An 11,761-nucleotide genomic window follows, 5' to 3' on the forward strand; every position below is an offset into this window, starting at 1 on the left:
TAACATAAAGAGAAGACGAGAAGAATGGTATCGAAACCTGAACGATACACTAGCGGACAATGCGATTTGTACTAATATTTATCAAAAACAATTTTTTCAATACTATGAAAACAAATATTTCATTGGTATTTTCTTAACTCTTTGCACGCGGCCGTATCAACTGTTGTTACGGCAAAAAGTCCATACTCACACGCGGCTGTATCAACAGTTCATACGGAAACTTTGAAAGCCGATATTCCAGCGGTCTTTCGACATAAATTTATTTCCCGCTCGCTTGAACATTTGTAGAACTATCACGATGCTGACATCTACAAGAATTTCTCAATAATAAAATTGTATTTCATTAAAAAACATCGATAATCAAGTGAGCCTTTTTGCGCCTTCGAGTGCTATAGTTTACAATTTTGTCAACGGATGGCGTTAGTTCAATTTTATTATTATATTAAGTGACATAAAATTTAAGTGTCCAGTTTTAGAAAAAGTTTTCATAACAAAAAATGATAAGTGCTCATGGTGTTCCACTTGTGTCTATCAACGCAGTGGCCTAAGTACACACACGCTGAGTGAATGGCGGGACCACATTCAAAAGATACGGTACGTCTTTGTATGAAATTTTATGTTTTTGTTTTTATAAACATCTAAGAGTGTTGACACACGAGGATTTGTTATCATATTGTGGAGAATAATCTGTTCTGTCTATATAGTCCAATAAATCATGCTAGAATGCTATAATTTGACATTTAATTGCGTGCATAGGTATTTGAAAATATGTACCGCGTATGGGTATAGATAAAACGGAGCAAATTAACGCGTTTAAAAGGTTAAGGATTTAAAAAAATATTAATAAAATTGTACAATTAATTATCTAGATATCGTGTATACGATGGACCCTCGGGATTTTGTAGAACCATCTTCAGGCATTGTGGGTTAAAGACCATGATTGTTGATTTATCAAAATGTTTTATACAAACATGGGGATTTTTGATTCCAGAGACGAAAGAATCCTACAAAGCAGTTTTTTCCATAGAACATCAGTTTTTCGGAAGGGCAAATGTGGATACACTTCCATGTTGTGAGCGGTAGTTTGATTTATATCTAATCACACTGCAACACCTTCCCTTCATGTTCTTGTAAATCATCTGAAATAAAACAACAACGGAATAAGGCACAGGTATTTAAAAATGCAAAAAGGTTCAATTCCTGATAGCGTCAACAACATTAGTATATTTTTACTACACTAATTTAATGTTACCCTGAATTATTGTCTTGCGTTTCAGGCAAAACACGAAGCGCAAGACTTCTTGTAATTGAACAAGATAACTATATATTATCATACATTGGCGGTATAAAGATAAAAAAGAAGTACAAATTTGATTTAACAAATCATCTAATATATAATAAAGATTTTGTTGAAAATAAACGAAGTAAAGACGTATTTCAAAATTAAATATAAAGAAGTATAACAAATCAGTTTTACAGAAAGTATTAAACTTTGCATTGATGTGTTTCAACTTGTTGATTATTTTTGAAATGCCAAATAAGATTTGAACTTTTTTAAACATTACGGTCTTACTAATTAGATTCTAACACGCCCGTTCTGCGTTTGTGTGGTAAACCCGGCTTTTACCCTGGCTTAAGTCCATTGTAACCAAACAAACTCCATGGTAATAAGTCAAGTTCTTTGCTGTTCTGAATTTATGGAATGTGAAATATTTACATCGCGTTTATAAGTAAGGGGGTTTGGCTGTACTAATTAGAATCTTACACATCGGTTCAACGTCGGTGTGCTAAAGCCGGTCTTTAGCCTGGTTTAAGACCGTTTTAATCAAACAAACACCATGGTAATAAGTCAAGTTTTTTTTACTGTTCTGACCTTATACGTCGCGTAATATTTATAAATACAAAATCTGCTTACCAATTCAAAATTCGAGTAAATTTCACTGTTTAAAATAGTCTAATCCCTTTATTTAATATGCTTGCGGTAAAATAACACAAATCAGCAGTGATAACGAGCATCAACAATGATCGAGAACCATTCACAACTACTATTTCGATTACCATAATACGGGTATATGCCTAGTGTGGTAGCAGAAAAGCATGATAAAAACTATGCACAATAACTTATGTTATGAATAAAGAAAAAAAAAAACTAAAACTACAACTATTTGTAAACTGTTCAAACCAAAAATTATAAATAAACCACTGACAGCACTGACTTGATCGTGACATTTTAAAATCCGCCGGAAAATATTCAGTCGTACCAACAAAACAGGGTGTTTTAATAGTTTTTAAATGACAAATTATTAATTCTAATGCTGCATGCACACAGTGGCCCATCGATGGCCCAGAGGCGGTTCTTCCCTTGGGCCAATTGGTTTTTGACCTCCCAAAATTATAAGACAACAATAATAATACATTATATAATTATTATCATGGCACCGTTTGTGTTATCAGTGTTAAAAATCGTAATATTTTATAAAGAATTTCGATGAAATTAATATTTATTTTATTACGTTAAACAATCTTTATACATTCGTATTTTACAGTGTAATGATTTTTTTTATATCATTTACCAATTAATAACGACGTAAAACATTTAAGTCCAGATTTAAAAAGAAAAATATATAACAATATAAAATAAGCAGTTTTGATAAAATGCAACTACTTAAATATACAATAAGTTTTTATTAAATATTTTCTAGGTTTATATTTAAACATTGAGTTGGTATCAATAATTTCAATGAGATAAGGTGGTGTTATCCAATTAAAACTGCTGTTATTCAATTCAATGATGTTATTTTGCTATTCAAAACTTTTTTTTCAATTCAAACAGAAAGCAGAACTGGGAAAAAAGAAGGAATTATGATGAACAAAAAATGTATCAATTAAACAATAAGTTTACTGACATAATATTATATATTAAACCATTTTACAGCTTCCTCATCTGACCAAGATACCGCCATTAGGTTGAAAACGGAAAATTTTACGTAGTTTCTGAACAAGCTAGAACTCCCGATCATGGTCAGACGGGCACTGAGTAGTGAGAAAAACGCGGTCCACTGTGCCATAATTGATATACATATATCTGCAGTCCTGCGGAAAAAACCCTAGGAGGCCATCTCATACCATCGAGACGCCACCATAAGCCATCCGAGGCCAGTACGTCCTCCACACAGTGGCCCATCGATGGCCAATCATAGTGGCCACTATAATGGACTATCGATGGGCCACTGTGTAATAGCAACATGATTCATGGCACCAACAAAAAAATACCAACAGCCGTTCGAAGTGGAAAAGAGAGGGGGTAGCCGCCTACAATGCGCCTACATTTTTGATAGTAGATGGATAGTAGCAGGTGGGTAAAACTCCGAGAAAAAAGTGGGTCAGAAAAAAAGACACGGTAATCTCTATGGGTAACTTGTGACGTATATTTTCCACAAACCAATACGAACTTCATGCATGTTTATAGGCCGCTGTCACGAACTTCATGCATGTTTATAGGCCGCTGTCATTGGCCGATTTTAGGCTAGCCAATGGGTTGGCTCCGAATGAGAATTATATTGTCTATGGTTACGCCTTTTTTATAGTTTCTATCCTAGTCGATGGTGAGTATGTGTAGTTGTGACGTATATTTTTCAGTTACAGACTTTTATCTATGGCAAACATTAGGACCCATGGGCTCAGTACTAAAAACCCGAAGATATTGATCTAGTGAGTGGTTCATTTATGGATAGTAGCGTCCGTCATGGTAGCGTCCAGCAGCGTCTATTTGACAATTTGCTATTTGGCTCCAGACAGAACCGGATCGGTGAACGCGCCCCGGGGTAGCACGTGAGTTATTTCTTACTTATAAATACATTGTTAATTATTGTCTTCATATTTAAGTCATGCAATAAGTAAAATTATGGGTAAAATTCGGTTTATGGGAGTCACTCGAATAACCGAAATTGAACTTGATTTAGACTAATTTAGGGCTGGGGAATCCGAATCTGTAAATCTGTAAACACTTTTTATTTTTTGGTTGGCACTTCTGAAATGTGAGACTAATAAATAGTCACTAATTTGATTTTCTTATGTCATAATTGATAAATAAAACATGGTTCCTATGTATCGTGTACGAAGTTTCAAAACCCTATAACTCAGTTAATAGTGCCGACCCCCACCTAATTCTTACAGATTCGGATTCCCCAGCCCTAAATTAGTCTAAATCAAGTTCAATTTCGGTTATTCGAGTGACTCCCATAAACCGAATTTTTTCCAAAATTATACTTCGAACCAATGTGTCATTTAAAAAAAAATCGCTTACTGTGAAAGATAGCGCAAATTGTATTTTGGTGATTGACGAATTTAATATTACGGAAAACTTAAAGGAATTCATAATTACTGTTCTTGCCATAGATTGCGCAAATTTAATTATTTCATTTATAAATGTTTTGCAATTTATTTTATTTGTTTGCGCCTATTGTTGACAGCCCTGTTTTACTAAAGCCAAATTGCGATACTTGCCCAGCTATTCCAAGTAGAATTAATTTTGAAGGCAACAATAAACTGACTACTAATTACTCTATTATAATATTTTGCTAGATTATACATGTGAAAAAGTCACCTTTTTATACATATTAGTATTCTGTTCAAATAAAATATTTTCTGTTATTATAACATTCTAGGCCTTATTAGAATTTACTTTATATTAATTACTATTCATTATCTTACACACCTCATACCTCGATTTATGTCAGGTCTTATACAAACCTAGTATTCATTCAACTATTACTACACTAGTAGATATTTCATTATTTTTCTCTTATTCCGCTTCACTCTTAATACGCAATATTTCGCTTTCAAATAAATGGATTTAGCTTTATTAATTCAAAACATGATTTATCATGTCGGGGGAGACGGAAAAATACGCACTTTTAATTTTAATTTCGTTTATTAAGTCACTTACGCGATATTGCAATTATTTGGCGCCGTTATAGTCGCAGCCGACGGCGACTATGTTCATATCAAGAGTTGGATTGTATTCATAATATCGTATTAGAATTAAATCACAAACCAGTCTATACAAACCTAGCGTAGCCCACAAACTACTTGAAAACTGGGATATAACTCTAAAGGGGACGCGAGCAGGCGTTATTAAAGGTTCCCCAACATTTATAGTAACTTTTAGTAATAATATAACTAAATTCAAGTATTAATTCAAAGTAAACATTCCATATTTACCGTGAAGCGGAATTCGTAACCTTTACCAAATAATTAAATTAACGCCACCTGCGAACGCGTAGATTAAAACGTGCGTCGCGTTTAACCTTAATGGAAAGGATATGTTTAATTGCTTTGTTAAATTATTCAAGTAAGTTGTTGTAAATCTCCCGAAATTACGTAACGTCATTTTAAAATTTCGATATTTCATAATACATTGAAATCACTCCGGAAATTACACGATAGCGCCTGTTTGATTTATTTATTATGTTCGCTACACATCGTACACATATGCAAAAATATTGCACAAATTTACGACACTCTTATGTGAAAAAATATGTTCACATTGCTTTGAAGATTTGCGATATTGTATATCTTAAAAAGACCTAGAGAAAATTCCGCGATGGCATGTCTATCTGCCAATGTTAGCCCCCAGCAACGCCCGTACCCGTACTCGGGAATTTCACAATCCTTGCGAAATTCATTATTTTTAATTGCGTAATACTCTGAAATATACTTTCGAATTGCGCTGCATGCAAAAGCTCTTGAAAAAACACTTGATTTTAACTTAATTATCTAATGGAGACATCTATTTAAGTCGGAGGTTCAAGCACCCACATTTCCAATTTATACCGATTTATGACAAGTTTCTTTTACTCTGTAGGTTTCTAAAGATTTATACCGTACCATACATTTGTTATGTCGAAACGTTAATTATTTGAAATTCCCTCGATAGAAAAAAATTAAAAACACGTTTAGTTCCGTTATTTAATATGTTACAGACATGAAAAAATTCAGTGTTTCTTTAAATGCAACTAAAGCATTTGCGAGAGATTTTCGCTCTATTTCAAACGAGTCGTGTTTTGTTAAATATTTTCGCTTCTATAATATTAACGCGCTCCCTCTAACATTCGTATTTACATATTTCCCTTTCAACGCTCACTACGGGGCCTTAAGTCACACAAAATAGGGTTTAGTTTGGGTTATTTTAATAATTTATGCGCATTTCCTAACCTCCAAACATAACATTAATTTAAAATAAATGGAACTTTAACGCATCTTTTACCATCTAAATAGTTATTTCTTTTAGTAATTTGAAACTGCTATTTATATATTTTTTGCGTATTTGACATGTTTAATATTTATTTCTCCCACTGCAAAGTTTCGAACTACAGCTGATATAGGAATACCAACATAAGAAAATGTCATCAACAGAAATTATTTTAAATAGCTCTCATCCCCATATAATGAAAGCGAATTTTCCGTGATTAAAAATTAGAATGCAAAAATAATAATTTCTCGAGTGCAGATAGTTTCCTTTTATAGTAATTGAGGTGAATCAAAAGGTTTTATTTAAAAAAAACGTATTAAGCCTGCCCAGCGATCCCTAATAATAATTATTTTAATAACCATTGTTTTAGGAAAGAAAATAGCCGTTAATGTCAGTGTGCCTCTACCAGTTCGAGAATGGTTTATTTATGACCAGTTCCTTATTGCCGTGCGAAGCGAAGGTCAGTTTTCATTTAAATCTGGAATTTGTATAATTATTTCTTGCTTTGTAATACATTTCTTTCAATTAAAATCCCGGCGTGCGCAAATAAATTTGATATATTTCATAATGTACATTTACTTAAATGTTGTCCAACTAAATCCTAAACAGAATCTAGTAAATAACAGAAACAGGAACTACAATTATCAAAATTATCCATTAGCGAGCCAGTGTAATGATTACTAACATAATCAAGATATCTGGCCCTCGTCCCCAACCTCAGCATCAATGGGAAAAAAACTAATCCAGAACCTAACATCAATAATAATACGCTCGTCAACCAGCTGACCCACCTCACCCCCTCAACTTCATAATCCTGGCGCTAACCTTTTTCAAAAACTGCTCAAACCCTCATTGAAGGAGCTACTGAGCTCCAATTCCTAATTCAAAATGCTGCCAAAAGAGCTAAGTTCTATACAGGCATAGAAACACAATGACTAGACAATGTGTCAAATTAAATTTACAAACCCTAAAAGATTTTAGCAACCAATGTTTGCATGAGTATATATTGTCCCTCGAAAGTGACAGAGCAGTGTACTAGAAGCTCTCCAAAACTCTGACGTCCAAAGACCAGATTATCTCCCCTTCAAGGCCCAAACGGAGTAACTATACTGCAGACAAGGCAGAAGCCTTTTGAAACTGTCCAGAAGCCCAATTTACCCCAAAACTGACTCCATCCTTAGGGTGGATTCAAAAGTAGCCTGATGGCTTGCCAATCAAATTCTCAACACCTAATGAAATCAAAAAAAATGATCAACTCTCTTAAGATAAAGCTGCCAGTCCAGACGGCATATCAAATAAAGTAGTAAAATGGCTCCCTATTAAAGGCATCTGCGCCCTAACAGCCATCTACAATGCATCTCAACTTCCTTTCCTAAAAGCATTTAAACATGCAAATGTAATTTTGTTACGTTTAAGATTTGTAACAAGGTGTGTGTGCATCACTTTACTTACATCACATCTATGGTCTTGGTGTGTGGGACCTTTTGCTATTGGTCAAATTGACAGCCCTGGAATTCTGAACTTGGAGAGTTGCCAAACCTGAGGAGCAAGGATCTGTGATATGCATTGGAAGTTGTTGCCGTTCTTTGATCACCAGCCCAGAGCAGCGGGCATTTCCTCTTGGCTTGAGGTTCGATGAACACATTCGCCAATTTTTGTGAGCATCAGCTTTGCATATGCGGCATTGACCATTGGACTGATGGAATCTGATGGCATCTGCCAATCCTCATTGGTTAAGAGGGACCCTTTTGGAGACCGGCAGCGTGAGGCTGTTTTGCATTGGACTACAAGATTAAATTATTTTTTTTTTTGATAAATTATAAACTGGGAGTTGCTGTGAAGAACTGGAATCTACTACTTTGCATCAAGATCGAACTGGTATCACACCTTCATTTTACTTATGCAAGCCCTTTGCCAGACAGTTTATATAGTAGGATGCTAATTAATTTATTTTTATTTTTATTGTGTCTTTTTTGTGGTAATACATTTTTAGTAGTCTTAAATATTTTTTATTTCTGGATAATAAACATAGACATATGAATATTAGTAGACCTGCCCTAAGTGATTAAAAGCGTATTATCCCCACTCCCCATACCGGTTCCATTGGAGCCGGCTGGGCTCGCGTATGGCCTCAAGTGAAATTTGAAAACGTGACGTCATCATTCTTGTGCGAACTATGGTCGAGGCATCATCGGTTCATTTTACGAAATAACACGGCAAAATGTTGACTTGTGATATGAAAACTTGTAAAAATAGATGTGAAAAAGAGAATAAACCCAATTGTCGTATTACATTCCATAAGTAAGCATTATTTTACTTTATTTTAAGCTTATTCACACAGTATTGTATGGATCAGTTTTAGAAACATATACTATCACATCACAATGTAGCGATTCTCAAATGTGCTCATCGTTGTTTACTGGGGTAAGTAAATTATGAAACATTTGTAAAAGTGTCTTAACTAAATACTCTGAAACTAACTACGACTCTGCAAACAGAAGAAATTTACTTTGCCGAATTTGGACTTCGCAAATTAGTTCATAACGTGGCGAGTAATTTGCGCTCCCATGTAAAAATGTCTATTCATTCAAAAGCAGATTTTACTTTTAAGAACTAAATGGTGATATTATAATGCGAGATGCCTATTTACTGTCAGATTGATTTATTGACGAATCACAGTCAGCTTAACCCCCTTCGTTCTTCAACAGTTGATTTTACCCCTCGCCATTATCTTCTCGTCTATTAATTCCTATGTCTGTGATAATAAACCAATCCTTACTTTTATTTGTTGCCACTTAATCCTACGGTAACAATTTTAATATCTAAACCGGGTAAAGACTCGGAGGCCTTTGAAGCAGAGAATGGACGTCTATCTCGAGAGTATTTCTTCCTGGGGTAAAAATAATCTCGTCGAATTTAATGTTTCAAAGACCCAATCCTGTCTGATTACGTCTAAAAGGGATCTAAATGATAATCTAGTCTCCTTCAACGGAAGCAATCTTCCGAACAGGCCTTCCATTGATATGCTTGGTGTAACTATAAGGCCAGCGCCACACTTGACGGAAATTCCGTCGCGGATCTTTCGCGACGGAACGCCAATACATGTAATTGCATATAATTTACAAATAGCGGGCACACTACGCGGAAGATCGGTCGTTCCGTCGTGGACGATCGGTCGCTCCGTGGCGGACCGCCGACTCTCGCGTCTGCTCCGTCCTCCGCGCACCGATCTTCCGTCGGCGGAAGATCGGCAACGTCGCATTCCAAGTATTTGTATCCATCGCGCCACATTCGGCAGATAACACGCAGCGACGACGCACGCATAGGAAGTTCGACACTGAACGATTTATTATCGAAGTGCAAAATAGAGTCGACTGATAATCCGCCACTGAATATTCAGTGTGGCTGCAACGTATGGTAACGGATTGACTCCCGCGGAAGTTACGCGACGGAATTTCCGTCAAGTGTGACGCTGGCCTTAGTGACCAGCTCAGGTACGGGGGCTCCATCGAAGCCAGAGTAAAGTTGGCCTCTCAGAAGCTGGGCGTGCTGTACAGGGCCCGCAGATACTTTAATAGTACACAACTGCTGACCCTGTACAAATCGCAAGTGCGCCCTACTGTCGAATTTGGCAGCCATCTCTGGTCCGGAGCCCCTAAATACCTGAAAAAAACCCTTGACTCTGTGCAAAAACGGGCGGTCCGTTTGATAGATTCCCCAATCTTGACAAACGGACTGCAATCTTTAGAGCACAGGCGTCAGGTAGGTATGCTGTCCTTGTTCTATCGGTATTACAATGGAAGATGCTCTGAGGAACTAGCGTCATTGATCCCTTCGGCACCGGTGCGTAGTCGGGATACACGCCAAACGCGCGCCCAACATTTGTACACGGTTGACATTTGTCACATGAGAACGGGTCGCTTCTACGATTCGTTCTTCAGTTCAACAGCTCGGCTGTGGAACGAACTGCCGGCCTCTGTGTTTCCTCCCTCCTACAACATGGGACTCTTCGAGACCCATGTTCACTCCTTCCTCTCCACAAAAAGACCCTCCACACAGCATCCCCAAAGATGACATAGGCCCTGAGGGAAATTATTTTCTTCAGGGCCTCCTGTGTGGAGTTAATATAAAAAAAAAAAAAAGACCCACTACATATTAACTAAGGACGGGTTGTTTCAGAGATTCGAACAATTCTTCAAAGTTCATTTTCAAGTTCTGTGAAATATTTTTTCAAGTTCTGTTTTCATTTCAGTTTTGTCAAGCAACTAGCCTATAAAGCAGGGTACTCACCAAGAGTGTAGCATGTAACGTAACTGATACTGTATCAATCTGCAAGTGGGTACGGCTCGTCCACGGTAAGCGCGTATCCAGCTACGAGCTCCCGGATCCGCCTTTAGTGCTTGCAGTGTGCTCGCAGTGAAACAGGGACGCTGCGAGCACACTGCGCTCCCCCGTGAGCGGCTCGCAGTAGGCTCGCGCCTACGTACTCACTTGATACAGTATCAGATACGTTACATGTTACACGGTTAGGTGAGTACCCTGCTTAATGATATAATAACAGAACTTGAATAGGACTTTCACAGAACCCGGAAATGAAGGTTGAAATTTGATGAATTGTTCAAATTCTCCGAAACAACCCGTCCTAAAGCAGGGTACTCACCTAACCGTGTAACCTGTAACGTATCTGATACTGTATCAAGTGAGTACGTAGGCACGAGCCTACTGCGAGCCGCTCGCGGGTGGAGCGCAGTGTGCTCGCAGTGACCCGCCGACGGCGGTTTCACTGCGAGCACCATAGCGAGCACTAAAGGCGGATCCGGGAGGTCGTAGCTGGATACGTGCTTACCGTGGACGAGCCGTACCCACTTGCAGATTGATACAGTATCAGATACATTACATTCTACACTCTAGGTGAGTACCCTGCTTAAGAATCATCGCCCAATCGGTCTTCTTCCTTGCTTAGGTAAAATTCTAGAGAAAATCATTAAAACTTGATTAGAATCATTTACTCACGAAAATAAAACCTTGTCAGATTTTCAACACGGATTTCGACTGGGACATTCTTCAGTCCATCAACTTCTCTGCATAGTCGAGCACATAACGGAAAGTTTCGACATAAACAAACATATGGTGATCCTTAGCATTCGACAGAGTATGGCATGGGTTTTACCAAAGAGCTTATCAGAATGATATTCAGCTACCCTTCAGAGCGTACTGGGTTTTCTCACTCACCTAATTTTCTTCACAACCAGTTACTGCCACCCACCGGTGGTTACGGTGGTAGATAGCTGTGGTGTCACATCTAAAGTAAGATAGCTTGGTGGGGGTGGGTGACGAAAATGTGCTTTGTTATGGGAAGGCTTCAAATGCTTCAGATTATTTCGGAATGAAGTTCATGAAGGTCTTGAATGCTCTGGAAGTAGAAAGTTGAAGAAGGTTCCAAACCGAGCGGCGGAGTGTGTCTGTGAGTCTAGAAGCTTCCGGAAAGTTTGAGAATGCTCTTGAAAG

This window comes from Hesperophylax consimilis, unplaced genomic scaffold (genome assembly GCF_061612785.1).
Source record: "Hesperophylax consimilis isolate HC1 unplaced genomic scaffold, BYU_Hcon_1.0 scaffold_45, whole genome shotgun sequence".
In the NCBI taxonomy this organism is placed as follows: Eukaryota; Metazoa; Arthropoda; class Insecta; order Trichoptera; family Limnephilidae; genus Hesperophylax; species Hesperophylax consimilis.